Genomic DNA, 6,133 nt, shown 5'->3' on the forward strand with positions numbered 1-6,133 from the left:
CGAGCAAATTTAAATCCAGTGTCACATTTGGCTGTCAGGGCACTGAGAAAGCAAGGCTGAAATAACGCCGTAATTGACCCACGTTAAACTTTGCATGCAGATCAGACATAATGTTTCCTCTCCGCCTTCCTCTTTCCACCCAAATTGGGGTCGGTGCTACGCTCAGTTCTCAGAGTACAGAGAGAAAACATCTAACGATAGGGAGAAACCGAGCACTCAGCAAATATTTCCAAAACTCGTAATCGAACCAAAAGCTTAATTTTTACCTTCGTGGCGCATTAATGCCACCATTTCCTACAAATGAGAATTCGGTTACGAACACCCGGCCACAAAACATTACAGACCATGAAATCTGAGAAAAAGCTGAATGTCTCGGCAACCTCACAACGCAGCCTCGTATTTGCATTTCCTGCCTCGACTAGAACAAGGTAACAAAATTTTCGTACACAGTTTCACTGGCTACTATTACGGACTGCTCGGGAATTGAACGTTTACTGAGGTCCCGTGCTCCGTAAACTTTTGAGAACGGGTGTAAATTCTTTTGTTGTGGTGAGGTCAGAAGGGCCTTGCAAGACATGAAACGGGGAAAAGCGGCAGAAGAAGATGGAATAACAGCCTATTTAATCAAAGATGGGGGAGGCATAATGCTTGGAACACTGGCGGCTCTCTATATGAACTGTCTATCGACTTCAAGGGTCCCAGAAAACTGGAAGAATGCAAACATTATACTAATCCACAAAAAGGGAAACGTTAAACGATAGAAAATTATAGGCCCATTAACTTACTCCCAATATTATATAAAATATTCACCAAGATAATTTGCAATAGAATAAGAGTAACACTTCAGTCAACCAAGAGAACAGGCTGGCTTCAGGAAGGGATATTCTACAATGGATCGCATCCATATCATCAATCAGGTAATCGAGAAATCTGCAGAGTACAATCAACCTCTCTATGTGGGTTTCATAGATTATGAAAAGGCATTTAATTCAGTAGAAATACCAGCAGTCATAGAGGCATTATCTAATCAAGGAGTACAGGAGGCATATGTGAATATCCTGGGAAATATCTACAGATTCCAAAGCTACCTTGACTCTTCACAAGGAAAGTGGTAAGTTACCTATCAAGAAAGGTGTCAGGCAAAGAGACACAATCTCTCCAATGCTATTCACTGCATACTTGGAAGAAGTATTCAAGCTATTAAACTGGAAAGGTTTAGTAGTGAGGATCAACGGCGAATATCTCAACAACCTTCAGTTTGAAGATGACACTGTCCTGTCCAACAACACAGGGGACGAGTTACAACAAATGATTGAGCACCTTAACAGAGCGTGGTTGAAGACTGACATGTAGAAGAGAAAGATAATGCTCAATAGCCTGCCAAGTGAACGATAATTCAAGATCGCAAGTCAGTCTCTGGAGTCTGTGAAGGAGTATGTGTATCTAGGCCAATTACTAACAGGGTACCAGGGTCATGAGAAGGAAATTTAGAGAATAAAAATGGGTTGGAGTGCATACAGCAGACATTGGCAGATCCTGACTGGAACCTTAACGCTATCATCGAAAAGAAACGTGTGCAATCACTGCACTCTAGTAGTGGTAACATATGGGGCAGAAACTTGGAGACTGACAAAGAAGCTCGAGAACAAATTAAGGACCGCGCAAAAAGCAATCGAACGAAGAATGCTAGGCATAACGTTAAGAGACAGAAAGAGAGCGATTTGGATCAGAGAGCAAACGCGTATAGCCGATATTCTAATTGACATTAAGAGAACAAAATGGACCTGGGCAGGTCACGTAATGCGCAGGTTAGATAACCGTTGGACCATTAGGCTTACAGAATGGGTACCAAGAGAAAGAAAGCGCAGTCGAGGACGGCAGAAGACTAGGTGGGGCGATGAAATTAGGAAATTCGCGGGCGCTAGTTGGAATCGGTTGGCGCAAGACAAGGGTATCTGGAGGTCGCAGGGAGAGGCCTTCGTCCTGCAGTGCACATAAAAGATTATGATGATGATGATGATGATGATGATGATGATGATGATGATGATGATCAGGCACGTACCCAGCCCCCCCCCCCTTGAAATCAAGTGGCATACCCCCCTCCCCTTATCCGCTCACGCCACCGCTCCTCACACACATTCCTAAATCGCCGACTAATTAATCTACTCGGCGGTCAACATTTTGCTGCCTTTTTCAGCGAAAACAGTATATGACTAACTTCCGTAGTTTTTTAGGCATCCGTCAATAGAAAAAGAAATATCATCTGGGCCGATCCTGGTGAAAGGGTCCAAGATCAATGGCATATACCGCTGAGGACTCGAACCTATAGCGCGCCCTTCTAGATCTTCGGGATGGGCCCACGTATGGGGAGTGCTTAACGCCTGCTTCACCACCGCCGCGGGTGACCCCGGTATTGCACTAACTTCGAGAGCGGCCCACGTATGGGCGGTGCTTAACGCCTGCTTCACCTCCAACCAACCCGCGGCGGAGGTGAAACACTTTGCTTTTCGTTTGAGAGCTTCCACTGTCATCGGCTGTCGCTACCATTCCATCTTCACAGAGTGGAATGGTTGTCACTTGTTTCACCCCTTCTGGGTGGCGGTAGTTATCGGCGTTTCCTGGGGTGTCAATGCCAGTTTTCTCATCGATTAATTCGGTGCCCGCGCGATTAACTCCAGATGAGTTCAGTTGTCATCATCTTTTGCAGCAGGCAAGGCATAGTTTATTATTTTAATTATAACATTTTATTTTAGTTATAATGTCCAACACAATTTTAAGTCACCGTCTATTCAACGATCACGCGCATCGCTGTTGCTTCGTTAGTTCAACCTTCTTTGTTTAGACTGATCCAGGGGCCAGGAACGGGATTCGGTTCATAGTCAGCTGGTCTGTATGCTCGTGGAACGAGTTGTGGCCGGGAAAAACGCCAGTTGTGTTTAACATTTCCTTTTGCTTCATTATTTCCTCGAGTGACGGCTCGCCGCGACGCTGGCAGATCCTCGGAACCATATACCCGCGATATCGGTTAGATAAGGTGTAAAATAAGATAATGCGAAACAGCGTCCATCATCAGGCCCTGCAATAGCCGTTAAACCCATATGCAATATGAATGTCACCCGTTACCTCGCGTGGCTTTTCCCTAATTGTACAGCACTTTTCGTGCAAAATTGGCAACTGGAAACAAGAGTCGCAAGGAGTTGAGAAATTAAGCGATCTGTTAGGGAGAGAGCCAAGGCAACAGCCAAGCAGGAAGGAAAGGCGAAAATTGTTCGCGAAAATATTTATTGATCAACATCTTTTTCCTTAAAAAGGAAGTAGAGAAAACGCCGCCGCAAGTGGAGAATAATTCCGTGTGTTTGAATGACCCTTCTGCAGTTATCAATCGAGCCGCCTGACGTATATAGCCACTTCTCTGCGGTGATAGTTTGGGTTATTTTCTAAACTTCCGCGGTGGGCGCAGCATGCCTAGAACCGCAACGTCCTGCGCTCTACGTGGTTGTACAGGACTGGTGGCCACCCATCGTTACGCAACTTCCCAAATAACAATACGAGTCGGTCTTGGCACTTGGTAGAGCAGTAAACGAGGGATACAAAAGAACTGTTATTGTTCCACAAAGATTTATTTCTCTATAGTTCTTCCACAGCTGATTCAAAAAACGCTCCTAGAAATCTTTATTTTGCACTTTCGCTTGTTAACTTGTTCTTGGCAAGGTTCTTCCTGCTCATCTTTCATGCGCGAGTCCATTTGGTGCGGTTCTTTGTTTGCCAAGTAAAGAAGAGGTGTACCTCACAGGCGTACCTGTGAGGTACACGTTGTTTCAATTCTCTTTTGCGGGTTTACGCGTCCTTGTGGCGAATGGTGGGCATTATTCACATTTGTACTGGTAAAAGTACCGCCCCGCTTATTTGCATAGAAAAGTTACGTGCATGATGATGATGATGATGTACATTTCTTTTGAGGACACTGGGAAACATTGCAGATATTGCCTGCAATGCTTTCTAATGCTTCTTCAATCGTTCTCTTTTTTTTGCAAATGTCGTTAATGTTACCACGCAATTACCTTTGCATGTCTCGTAATGCCATAATATTGCCATCATTTTAACCAAATTTGATATTTCTGGCAGTTATACTGGTGGGCCATGGTATGTCTTGCTTGCGCCACTGGGTCGGCGTAAGAGGCCAGATAGATAGATAGATAGATAGATAGATAGATAGATAGATAGATAGATAGATAGATAGATAGATAGATAGATAGATAGATACATTTAAAATGCCTGAAGTAGTCAAAATCTTAATCGCATTTACAAACAAGCAGATCCAATGCAATGTTGGAATCTAGATGAAGCGAAGGTTGAGTTAGCGGAGTAGCAGCCATCGCGGGTTACAAAAGCTCAGCCTCGTCGCTTGTAGCTTTAAGCTGTCGTAAAGCTGCCATTATATATATATATATATATATATATATATATATATATATATATATATATATATATATATATATATATATATATATATATATTAAGGGAGGGCGAATGCTCGAATAATATGCGATTTCGGAACGAATAGCAAACATTGAATTTCTGAATATTCGATTGTTGGAATATCGGTACCTTCGGTGACTGACCCTCTCCTGGTCGGCGCCTTGCCGAGCGCAGCGTTCCCACCGCACGCGATCTTTATCGGCGCAAGGTTCGACCAGGTCTACCGGACCTATTGGAGCGATAAACACACATACGCGAACAGAGGGAACAAAAGCGCAGTGCGTGTGGAAAGCGCCGAAGCGTCTGTGAAGATCGGGCCCATCAGCCACCGTAAGGCACGCTGATCGCACGCATCGAATACGCGAGTACAGTGTTCACACACTCAGATTAGCGCAGTTGGCAGATTTCTGCCCGCATGCTGACATACAGACGAACTCGGCACGCGTGCTTGCGGTAGCTAACGGCTGGTCAACCGCGGACCCGGATGCCCCTTCAACGGCCGCCAATCTAGCCCGCCCGCGTGATCTCGCCACGAGTCACTGCCCAGCCACCCATAGAAACACATTAGCGATGAGCTTCGCGCGATGGTTTACGGCTTGTTGTCACAGCTGTCGGCGGCGAATTTTCGACACGGCCGCACCATTGGTCGCACTGTCTAGCCAGTTAGGCCTAATCATAAGCAGCGTCGCCGCGTGTCGGCGACTACACCTACAGTTATCAACGCAAATCAGTCGCACGACCTTTAGAAAAGCCGGCAAACCGCCCCGTCAACAAAAGCTAGCGCGCGGGATGACCGTTGCATGCATTCACGGCCGCCAGCTTTGCGAAATACCGCCCGGCGTCATGAGGTTAGCTTTGAATTTACATGGCGGGCTCGAACATATCAGGCGACAGCGCGTTGATCCGTAGCTGCAGACGCATTTGCACAGAGGGCAGATGGGCGCGGACGAAAAAGAAAAGTATGCATGTGCGTGTCCGTGTGTGTGCATGTGTGTGTGTGTGTGTGAGAGAGAGAGGGGGGGGGGGGGGGGGGCACGTCGCGCGAACTTGCCGTTGGGCTCTCGATTTCAACACACTTCACCGTTGGCGCCGATGGCGTTCTACGCGTGTGAGCCCGATGACCTCGCGGAGCGGTGTCGAGTGACGAGCTGTATACATTCCCCACGCTTGTTTGTCGCGCAGACTGGCCTTTAGCGAGATAACCACCAGAAACCACCTGCCATAAAGATGGAAAAAAACCCTCTTGTTTTCTGGAAGAAAACTGGAATACTCTCTAAGTTATAGAAGATTCCACTGAGCACAGTATGGCCCACTATCAAAGTGAAGAGCCCATTGATATCTTGGAGAACTTCGCTATTTCTTCCGTTCAGAGAGAAAATAAAGCACTTGATTCTATTTGACAGACATTCTATCGATAAAAATGTATTTTCCAGACCTTCATATACGATACTAGGAAAATGCCAGCAAACTTGAAGAAGGAAAGATAGGGGGAAAGGCAGACAAAGTAATAGATAGGTGGTTGCTTCTTGCCGTTCTGTCTCTCATTGTGAAAGCTTTGGGCGTTGTCGCACGTCTTTTTATGGTGTGTATCCTGGAATGCACATAAATTTCTGGGAGGGGGGAGCAGTGCCCTTACCCCAGGACGTTTTTTTTT

The sequence above is a fragment of the Dermacentor variabilis genome, chromosome 9, assembly GCF_050947875.1.
Source record: "Dermacentor variabilis isolate Ectoservices chromosome 9, ASM5094787v1, whole genome shotgun sequence".
In the NCBI taxonomy this organism is placed as follows: domain Eukaryota; kingdom Metazoa; phylum Arthropoda; class Arachnida; order Ixodida; family Ixodidae; genus Dermacentor; species Dermacentor variabilis.